The following is a 12500-nucleotide window of genomic DNA, read 5'->3' as shown; positions in this document are numbered from 1 at the left end:
AATCTATCACCCTTTTCTAATTGGATAGGCTCATTCACATGAATCAAGGAAGGAACGTGTGCTGCCATCTTTTAACAAGAAGTAGAAACACTCGGATTCTCTCCAAATTGGGAGGAGTGTTATTATTGAAACATACTTTCATAGTTTTTCAGTTAATGCTTCCAAATTTAATAATTCCAATAACATTATTTTCCTTTCGAGGCTCTAGTTCAAGGTAATTAAATGTAAAATAAAGATATGTACTATATAAGTATATAGAGCAGATATCAATATTCTAAAAGCAGAGCTGGTACTCAACCTTAGAATTAGAGTAAAAAAAAAAAAAAACCCTTTGCATCATATGTTCACTTATTTACCTCTTTCATATCGCTCAGATTTGTTTTATTGTTAGGATTCAATTTAAAACTAATATACCATGGCCTATATCATCTAATTCATTATCACAATGCTCTAAAGCCACACTTATTTTCGTCCATTTAATCAGATCTTTAACAAAAGAATTATCCATATCCTGTATGTTTGATAAATACCCAACTTCCTTTAAAGTTTAAACGCCGCTCATGAATGGCAGAGGCAAGGGAGAGCAGGACAATGCCCTAGAGACGAACATATATACATATGATCAGCACCCAAGCCCCTCTCCACCCAAGGTTGGACCAAGGCGGGCCAGGTAATGGTTGTGAATGACTTAAAAGATAGACCTATAAGCTCCCCCAACACCCCATCCTTATCTCACAAGGATGGTGAGGTTTCAGCTACCAAAGAAACTAACGAGTTTGAGCGGGACTCGAACCCTAGTCTGGCTTTCACCAGTCAGGGGCGTACCACATCATCTGTAATATATCTATCTCCCACAGTTACTTGAACATTTATACCCTAGTCAGTCCTATTCCACCCCCCATATACTCTTATATATTGTCTTTGTATTTTATAATCAATACCTTTTATCATAAGGTTTTTGTTCCTTCCAAACTCAAGTAATACCAATTGATTTCTGTCTGATCATAAATTCTCACTCCTATTTGGTTCATAGTAATTCATTTTCAACTATTTACTAATACCATTTAGGTTTCAAAATACCATTAAAAATTCCATTTCCTTTATATAAAGAGGATGATACACGAACACCATAATAATTAAAAAGATTACACTGGATTTCCTTACGTGCATTTTCTAAAAGGAGTCCTATATTGATTTAAAAAAAAAAAAAAAAAAAAAAAAAAAAAAAAAAAAAAAAAAAAAAACTTGTGAAAATATAATGGTGAGTTCCTAAGCAACTTCGCATAAATATACATGGATATCTAGCGATATACTTTGATGTTGAAGAAATGAGTGAGGAATGGAATCAGTTAGCTAAATAAATGTAAAGGATTACTTCATACTAAAATAGTTTTACTGATTTTCTCCACGTATAAGTCGAAACATTTGAGAGAGAGAGAGAGAGAGAGAGAGAGAGAGAGAGAGAGAGAGAGAGAGAGAGAGAGAGAGAGAGAGAGAAATAAGAGTGGGATAAATTCACTTACCTTAATGAATGTGAACAATTACTTAATATAAAAATACTTTTACTGATATGTGCAACGTTCAGATCGAAACATTTGAGAGAGAGAGAGAGAGAGAGAGAGAGAGAGAGAGAGAGAGAGAGAGAGAGAGAGAGAGAGAGTCCATCTTTATTGAAGAATTTATGGAAATAAAGACATTAACAGCTGCTTAACAATTACCACAGTTAAGGGAGACTTATGTTAATGCAAGCAAGAGTTAGTTTCTGTTCATAGTATCGCCTGATAGACTCATGAATAGAAATGTTGTTGTCTAATGGTGATTTCATACGTTTGAGACACTGTTCGGCACAGGACATTACGCTTCCTGTTTCAAAACAGGGAGGAGCTGATGTGCAGGAATTGTACCGCGTTCATGTAACAACATAGTACAGAGAAACTGAAAGCGGTCGACTTTGTGATATACAAGCCATACAAGGCTCGGTATTACTTACATAGCTACAGGAAGACATCCAGACACACACACTCACACACACAAATTTATATATATATATATATATATATATATATATATATATATATACATTTATATGTATATATATATATATATATATATATATATATATATATATATATATATATATATATATATATATATACTGTATATATATATATATATATATATATATATATATATATATATTTATATATATATATATATATATATATATATATATATATATATATATATATAAATAAATAAATATATATATATATATATATATATATATATATATATATATATATATACATATATATATAAATATATATATATATATTTATATATATATATATATATATATATATATATATATATATACTGTATATATATATATATATATATATATATATATATATATATATATATATATATATATATATATACAACATTAAATCTTGAGAACTTCGAGGGACAATATAGCAATTTACTATAACCCATGAAATAGAAAAATTAATTATACTATCCGTAGCAACAGTAATGGTAAATAACAGGTAAAAGATTAGGGTTTAATTTCTTTAAGCAGAAAATTGAATCCCAAAAGTGCTTTCATTTGTAATCCCAAAAGTGCTTTAATTTGTTAACCTATGTTAGTCTATTGACTTTTTTAATTATTATTTATGAAAAAAAAAATTATATTGGTTACATGTCACTCAAACTCAATTCAAACTCTTCCTCATATTTATGCAAAATTTGGTATTATTATTTCTATCCTAATGATCTCAACCGTTTTGGAAAATCCTTGCTTGCAGATGTGTGCCATTACCTATTCAAGAAAACTGGGTTAGACGCTTCAGTATTCAGACATTTAGAGCCAAGCAATCGGCATCGGGTTTGACAAACAGCTAATTTGCTTATAAACCTGTTTCTCGATGCAGTTTCGTTTAACATTTGCATCCCAGGAGATGTGGCTGAAGCTTGTTTTGTGGCCTAGGAGGAATTCTGTGAGTATGTAGTTGTTTGTTATACGTAACTGTGATAATAATAATAATAATAATAATAATAATAATAATAATAATAATAATAATAATAATAATAATAATAATAATAATCATGTTATTATCATTATTATTATTAATATTATTATTATTATTATTATTATTATTATTAGCTAAGCTAAAACCCAAGTTGGAAAAGCAGGATGCTATAATCCCAAGGGCTGCAACAGGGCAAAAAGGTCCGGTGAGGAAAGGAAACAATGAAATAAATAAACTACAAGCAAAGTGATGTACAAGAGGATATCTGAAATAATTTCTTTAGTTATGCATAAAATTATACTTGAACTGGAATTATATGTATTTTATTGTCAATTAAATAGATAATAAAGGTGAAACAAATAACATTGATACTCGGTACTTGACCAAGTATTTAGGAACTGTGATCTCCAATACAGGTTCTTTAGAAATTGAGTTTAATAAAAGCTTTGAAAAAATCAATCAGACAATGCCTAGGTTATGTAAAATTTGGAAATCAAGTAGCCTGAAATTATGTATAAAAATCAGGCTATATATCAGTTTTGTAAGATCGGTGATACTGCATGGACATGAGTCACGGTATGGAAATGAAACAATCTCCAACAGATTTAGTAGATTTGAGAGCAAAGCCCTCAGAAGAATGTTGGGAGTTAAAGGGCAGGCCAGGATCAGAAATGAACTATAAGAGAAAATTCTCGAGTGCCATATGTGGATGAGATTATGGTGAGGGATAGATGGAGATGGTTTGAGCATGCTCTTTGTACTCCCCAAGCGAAATTATTTCACCACACTTCTAACTGGGCTCCACGAGGCACTAGAAGAGTAGGAAGGGGGCGCCGGGCCTACATGGATGAGAACTATGAAGCGTGAAGTAGGAGATGAAGAATGGAAAAGTATTGAATTAAAAGTTCAAGATAGAGATGACTGGCGAAATCTAACCGAGGCCCTTCGTATCAATAGGCCTAGAAGGAGATGGTGATGATGATGATTTATAATCAGTATATAAAATACTTATTCAGTGATAAAAAATAATTGACGCATTTTGAAATATTAGCAAAGTATCAAAATTATCTAAACATCCTTGTGCAAGTTAATCCTTTCATCTACCTCCCATAATATACATTTTTTTTTCTAAATAATATTATAATCTCTTTCTAGATTTAAATATTATTAGACAAATACTTTAATGTAATTGTTTAATATCTGTGAGCGCCATACAATAGTGAAATAGCTGCCTCCAATTTATCTATGTCAGAAGATTGATATTCACTCAACTTGGAAAAATATCAACTAATTCTTTCTTGGCACAAGTGTAATTCACTATAAGGTATTAATCATATATACAGTAACCAACCCAGATTACTGAAAGTTATGTTGTATGTGACAGGGGAGATTCATAAAATACGATTTTCTTCGAAGATCCCCTTCACTCTCCCTGCCAGAAATCAATAATCTAATCCGTAAAAATGTATATTAAAGTTTTCTGCTCACAGATGGCATTTCTCAAAATAGGGAATAAGGTGAAATGAGCCAACGGGTTGATATATGCAATGACATATAAATCATAATGAGCTTTTAAATAAATTATTCGTTTCTATTCAGTCCTGAACGCTTTTGCTTATTTAATTTGCTGATGTGTAGAGAAACATTAATATCATCTTTGGAAGAGCTGACAGCTTTGTAAAATATATGCAATGGGATGTTAGTTTCCATTTCCTTAATTGTAAAAGATTTAATACTTTGATAAACTTTTCTTGATGAAAATTTGACTTGATTATGTTCCCATGACTTAGGTTCTCAGCTGTCTACCCAATTAAGCAGATATAAATTTATATCAATGTCTTCTTTATTTGAGAATTTCAGAATCACCCTTCAATATCCTTCAATTTCTACTGCAAACTTCCAGCTCTCCTCTATCTACTAATAATAAATATCTAAGGATTTGTATTTTCTCTAAAAGCTATACGATTTGAGAAAAAGTGGAGGTGTTTTAGAATATTATATTAGCATCATTAAAAATGCATAGAGAATTACCTTCTAATATTAATGATTGCTTCCATTAGCATAAAATATTTCACAACCGTTGCCTCTCTGCATAAGTAAAATATGAATCAAACCTTTTTCAATACAATACTGTCAGAATAAATTATGACTGTCGTTTGAAGGATTATATCTTCGAGGCCATGCATTTCAGTTATTTGAATTTTTCTCGTTGCTGTCAGAGGAATAAAATTTATCATTTGTACATTCCCAATATCGGTTTCGATAGGCAAGCTGTTCAGATACTTAACATGAACACTTATCTATATGATACATATACGTGAACACACCTAAGATTTGTAAAAAGGTAAGAGATTAATTCTATCTAAAAGTGTATTCAGCCAATCTCTATTGATTGTGCAAAGATTTTAAATTGGTGATGTTAATTAAAGGTAAGTTGTAATTAACTTAACCAGCTATGTCACTATTTGTCTGAATTTAACAATGATTCATAGACTTCATTACGGTGGGTCACTGTCTACACAAGTTTGCCGGACTAGGGTTCGACTCACGGCCGGTCACAAGCTCTTTTCTTTGTGTGATTTCGCCTGGAGCTATGATCCCGAGGTCGTTAAGAGATTCCAGACATTGATGTATAAGAAATATATGGCCTATTTGAATATGAAAAACACGTCTAAATGTGCATAATTTATCATATATATATATATATATATATATATATATATATATATATATATATATATATACATATATATATATATATATATATATATATATATATATATATGTATGTATATATATACATATATATGTATACACACACATATATATACCCATATATATATATATATATATATATATATATATATATATATATATATATATATATATATAGATATATATATATATACACATATATGTATATATATATATATATATATATATATATATATACACACACACACACATATATATATATATATATATATATATATATATATATATATATATATATATATAGCTTTTCATTTCTCTTGAATGGTAAAAACTAGACTACCTACACCATAACATACAATATACTAGTACAAATATGCTTTATTTATTACCTTTTTAAAATCGACTTTTGATTGTGGTTTGATAAGAATGTATCTTGATATAGATAAGAAAGAGATTATAAGATATAACGAATCATGGAAATATATATTAGATGATTCTAATTTAGTAATTTAAACTTACTTTTTAAACATTCAAGGTAACTGATAATAGAAAAAAATAAAATGTTTATTTAATTTAATACGCAATTATATATGTATCCAGTGTATGTTTTGAGGGTTCACCAAAGTAGACTTTCAAAGAATATCTCAACAATAAAATCACACTGATTATAGTAGTTTATTTCATTAATTAATCACGTGATACAACCCATTCGTAGAAAATCTATTTTATAACCATTTATAGTTGTTGCTATAACTTTATATAAGAGAATTTAGTAAGAAAGCTATGCAAGTTTACATTCTATTTTTCAAAGGAATAATTACGTTTGAAAATATTTCAGGAATATTATTCGCTTTTGGGCATATTGTGTAGACTTATGATGATCACAAAGAAAGTCATAAATATCACTTTTGATGTTTATATATCCTTGGCAATCGAACATTCTAGCACCCTTCTGACAACTTACTGAAGATTTCTTTGATATAATGTGAGTCGTAAGAGACGTTATTTCCAGAAAAATATTACCAATGATCAATTGAGTATTATTGGAAATGTATTACAGTGTAATACTATTGACATAACCAACGCTATAAGTATGATAAATACCTGTTATTATCCAGTCAGTGAAATACTCTATTTGATTATTATTGTTATCCAATAAATCACACAAATCATGATTAATAAAATGCAACCTGTATAGTTTTTCAAAGATTCGTAATTGTATAAAGAATATCCCTGAGAAGTGGCTAATTTGTACACGAAGGAGTGCATAGATTATGGAAGTATTATTACATCAAATTCCCAAAACTTCCCTAGATATTTCAAAACCCATTGATTGCAAGAAGGATAGTTTTGCGACTCTCTAAAATAAGAACGGACTTTTTTATATAAGTAATTAAAGTATTATTGCAATTCTACGCATGGAGCCAAAAAAAAAAAGCTGTGCTTACTTAGTCAATGGTTAAGAAGTCCTGAATTTTGCAAGTGCCATGAAATAAATTAGACTTCACTCTTTTGATTTGCTAGCAAGAGGCAACATCTAGATGTACCCATGGCATAAGCTCGTTTACAGTGGTAATGTAAAACTCTTAGTATGAAACAAAATAGAATTTTATCACTATTTCTTAAAACAAAATATCTTATAATCTATTATTTGCTGTTGATTATTAAATGATTTCTAATAATGATATCGATAATAATGCTAACCACAACATTTATCACGATATACTCATTACGGATTGTGGTGGCCTAGTGGTAACCTCCTTACCTGGTGGTTGCCAGACTGGAGTTCGAGTCCCGTTCAAACTCCTTAGTTCCTTTGGTCGCTGCAACCATACCATCCTTGTAAGCCGAGGATGGGGTTTTAGGGGAGTCCATAGGTTTATCTGCTGAGTCATCAGTAGCTATTGACTGACCCTCCTTGGTTCTAGCTTAGGTGGAGAGGGCGCTTAGGTTCTGATCATATGTAATATGGTCAGTCTCTTGGGCATTGTCCTGCTTGACAGGGAAATATCCCTGTCCCTTGCCTTGCCCATTCATGAGCTACCTTTAAAACATTTAAAATGCGATAAATCTTACGTGTAAAGTTTATAAGAAATGAATATGCTTGAATTTACAACCTTTTAAAAAAATAGGATGTGACGCCTTTTCCCCTTTAGATTTCAAGAACTTTTATCCTATACTGCCATTGAATTTTCCTTTAAAATATCCCAATTGAATATATCTGGTTAAACATAATAATAACATATTCAATACTAATTACAAGAGCTATAGTTCTCTTCTTATTTTTTCATAGTCGCTAAATCAAAATAGAATAGTCATAATATTTGGCGTCAGCAAAATAAACCGATAATACCGAAAATTTTCATTAACCCTAAAATGATCTCAACATTGCTAAGAAAAAAGTATCATATATCAAAAATGGTATCTTCATTTTCACATACATCACAATTACTATTATTTATTACGCATAAGACCCAAATTCTTAGAGGGGTAACATTGTTATGTGCATATGAATAGGTTATGCTCCAGTTATATAATGTATAGTGAATGGTAAACATAACAGAAACACTGACGTTAATATCAGCTTCCCTGAATTCAATGAGAAAGGCAGCCTTAAATGCAAGATGGTTTCTGACTGCTTTAGAATTGAGCCTTATGCTATATCAAGGGTCTACGCTCAAAGGCTAACCGTAATTGTTGACAAGAGTAAATGAGAATTATACTCATGGCGAGGACTCTGAGCTTGGTCCAGCCAACCGAAAACGTCTTGGATAATGTTTCTAAGCAAAATTATATTTCCATTTAAATAAGTGTATTGTCCGGTACAGTAAGTATACATATAACCTGAGAAAATTCATTATACGGACTTTAATTTGTTAGGGATGGAATTATTCAGAATTCGCTGTTTTTCACCTACGTACAGCAACTAATAACGCCTGATGCTACCTGGGTGTGAAGTGATAAGAGTTCTGGGTGAAAACCTTTCTACCTTACAGAAAAAGCGAGTTAACATTGATTGTTAGCAAACCAAGGCATGAACACACAAACTTATTAATTCTAACTAATCAACATCCATCTGTAATTTAGATATTTCAACAGTATATTACTTCCATTGTTGAAACTCTCTCTCTCTCTCTCTCTCTCTCTCTCTCTCTCTCTCTCTCTCTCTCTCTCTCTCTCTCTCTCTCTCTCCTATGTAAAACAATTTTTATACTTTCTCTCCTGAAATAGTAGCGACATTCCCAGTAAGTTTTACGTGTCTTTATGTTCGAAGGATATTGGCCTGTCGTTTTATTTTCCTTCCACTGTGCATAGATGCGTCCTCAAATGTTTACCTTTACTAATACTGTTAGTTTCGCGTTGATCATTTACAAAAAGATTTGATATTATTACGTTTACATTGTATGATATATCTAATATTTATTACATTTAGAATTATTAAAAAATCTCATGATTTGTGAAAAGATAACTTCTTATATGTAACTTATAATAGAAGAATTTTTGCCATAAAAATAACTAAAAATATTTTTTATCATCACCTTCAAAATTTTATTTTATTTCATTATTGCTGGTCACATGTTATTACTTTTATATAGGTAGTATTTCTCTTTTAGAGATCAATTTACAGGTATAACAACGCAATGAAAAAAAATATGTTTATTTTTGTTAGGATGGGGTATATAATATTGTGCTTGTAGACATAGTGTTTATTCTTTCTCTATAAACAATATCACTTGATTTTGATTTTCTATAATATATTACTGTAAAAGCCGGCTACATATTTTATGATCACTATTCACAGAAAATATTAGACCATATTGATTATAAGGCTGTAGTTTACCATTAAGCCTCTAGATAGCAAACAAATCGTATCGACTTTGAATAAATATTTGCTGAAAATAAAATTATGATCTGTACTTCTCTGTAATTTACACTAAGCGCAAATTCGTTCTGCATTTGTTTCTCTTATACCGCATATGCAAATAAATAAACCTTCACATGCTTACCTACACTCTGTGGTGATCAGAGTTTTATGAATTACCGTTTTCTGTTTACAAGCCATCATATAAAAAATAGTTCTCATAGTAAAAAATCCCCGGCATTATACTGCATTAAATAAAGATAACAAATAAAGATAGAAAATAAGGAATTATGTTGCATTGAATGAAGATGGCATATGAGAGGGAAAATAAGGAATTATGTTGCATTAAAAGAAGATGGCGAATGAGAGAGAAAATGAGGAATTATATGGCATTTAATGAAGATGGCAAAAGAGATAGAAAATAAGGAATTATGTTGCATTAAATTAACATGGCATACGAGAAAGAAAATAAGGAATTATGTTGCATTAAACGAGATGACATTTTAGAGAGAAAATAAGGAATTATATTGCATTAAACGAATAGGGCGTATGAGAGAGAAAATAAGGAATTAAGTTGCATAAAATGAAGAGGGCATATGAGAGAGAAAATAAGGAATTATATTGCATGAAATGAAGATGCCAAAAGGAAGGAGAAAATAAGGAGTTATGTTGCATTAAATGAAGAGGGCATATGAGAGAGAGAAATAAGGAATTACGTTGAATTAAATGAAGAAGGCATATAAAAGAGAGATTAAGGGATTAAGTTGCATTAAACGAAGATGGCGTACGATAGAAAAATTAAGGAATTATGTTGCATTAAATGAACATGGCATACGAGAGAGAAAATAAGGAATTTTGTTGCACTAAATAAAGATAGCAAAAAGATAGAAAATTAGGATTTATTTTGCATTTTATGAAGATGGCATACAAGAGAGAAAATAGGGAAGTATGTTACATTAAACTAAGATGACATATGAGAGAGAAAATAAGGATTCATGTTACATTAAGCGAAGATGTCATATGAGAGAGAAAATAAAGAATTTTGTTGCATTAAATGAAGATGGGAAATGAGAGAGACAATAAGGAGTTATGTTGCATTAAATGAAGATGGCAAATGAGAGAGAAAATAAGGTATTCTATCACATTAAATGAAGATGGGATACGTGAAAGAAAATAAGGAATTATGTTGCATTAAATAAAGATGGCAAATGAGAGAAAATAAGGAACTATGTTGCATTAAATGAAGTTAACAAATGAAGGAGAAAATAAGGACTCATATGACTTAATGTTGATATTAGGTCAATGAAAAGACACCTTGCCATTCTTCCAGTTCGTGTGTGGGTTAATTGATTGATGCAAATTGTAATTTCATTGTATGTATTAAAGGACACTGCTGATTTGAAATTGATTGCTTAGAAATGAATAAATTAAATATTCGGATTTCCGGTAGAGAAGTAATTTCCCAGTGTTCATATTATAACAGAATAACTAATTGTTAATTTTGGAGATAATGGCATCGTAAGAAGGTGTTTTCCTCATCATCTAAATAATTAATATTAATGCTATATCATAGTATTCTGATATTAATCAACTGCAATATGATAATAATAATAATAATAATAATAATAATAATAATAATAATAATAATAACAATAATAATAACAACAATAATAATTATAATATTGATAACATTACATTATCTTTATATTTTTCAACATTTTTAAGTACAAAAGATCGAATATGATTAAAATCCAAAAACCCTAATCTGTTTTTTAGTGTGTCATGATACTGTAAAAAAACAGATTTGGTTTTCTTGATTTTAATCATATTCGATCTTTTGGTACCTAATATTGATAATAATAACAATAAATATAATAATCCCATAAACATATCTATGAAGGAATAAGCATGCATTATTTAACGAAACACCCAAAATATGCCCAAAAATTATATAACTTTTAATTTTACTATATATTTTTTACTCTTATTCTATAGAGCCTTTGAACTGGATAATAATCGTTATAGGTAGCAAATAAAAACCGTAAAACTTTACCAACACTCTTTAAAAATATTGCACGATCACCCCTGTCCGCCATATCTTACTTAGTCAATCCAGGGGCTCTGCAAAAATTTATATAGCTACGTTCGTATCGGAAATCCTTCCATAATACAATAAATTCACCTCCCACACACCTGATTTCCGGATAACAGCGTAACATTTCTATAAGCCTTGTGTAGAAAAAAATCTAGACCGTTTGTTATCTAATTTTCCTCCTGTAATTTAGACAATTGAAAACGGTGTTAGAAATGAACAATAACTTAATAAATGAGAAAAATGCTCGCCCATTAGAATCTGATTTCGTGAAATAAATATTTCGTTTGATTTAAGCAATTTAGGGATTTTCCCAACTCTCGACAACGAGAAGCAAGAAAGCTTTTAATATGACATAACATCAAACAAGAATTTTTTTTTTTTCTATAAGTTTAATGATGATTGATATTTTCTACAATAATGCTTTGTCAGCGTGTAGGACTATGCACTGATATTTAAAAAAAAAAAAGAAAAAAAAATACCTTCTGATATTAATTAGTGCATAATCAGAGTTCATCAAATCCGATGAACACTAAGTATGGTAAGCACTCCAAAATCAAAACATTGTTCTATAGTCTTGGGTAGTGTCAAAGCCTCTGTACCCTGGCCTTCCACGGCCTTAAATTAGTCCTCTTGCTTGAGGGTACAATTGGGCACGCTGTTCTATTTTATTCCTCTTTCTGTTTTTTTTTCTTTTTTTTTTAGTTTCTATAGCTTATCTATTCATGGTGTAATTTAATGTTGTTACTGGTCTTAAGATATTTCATTTAGATTGTTCTTTACTTCTCTCGTAGTTTAT

The sequence above is a fragment of the Palaemon carinicauda genome, chromosome 16, assembly GCF_036898095.1.
Source record: "Palaemon carinicauda isolate YSFRI2023 chromosome 16, ASM3689809v2, whole genome shotgun sequence".
NCBI lineage: Eukaryota > Metazoa > Arthropoda > Malacostraca > Decapoda > Palaemonidae > Palaemon > Palaemon carinicauda.
This window is presented reverse-complemented; position numbering follows the sequence as displayed.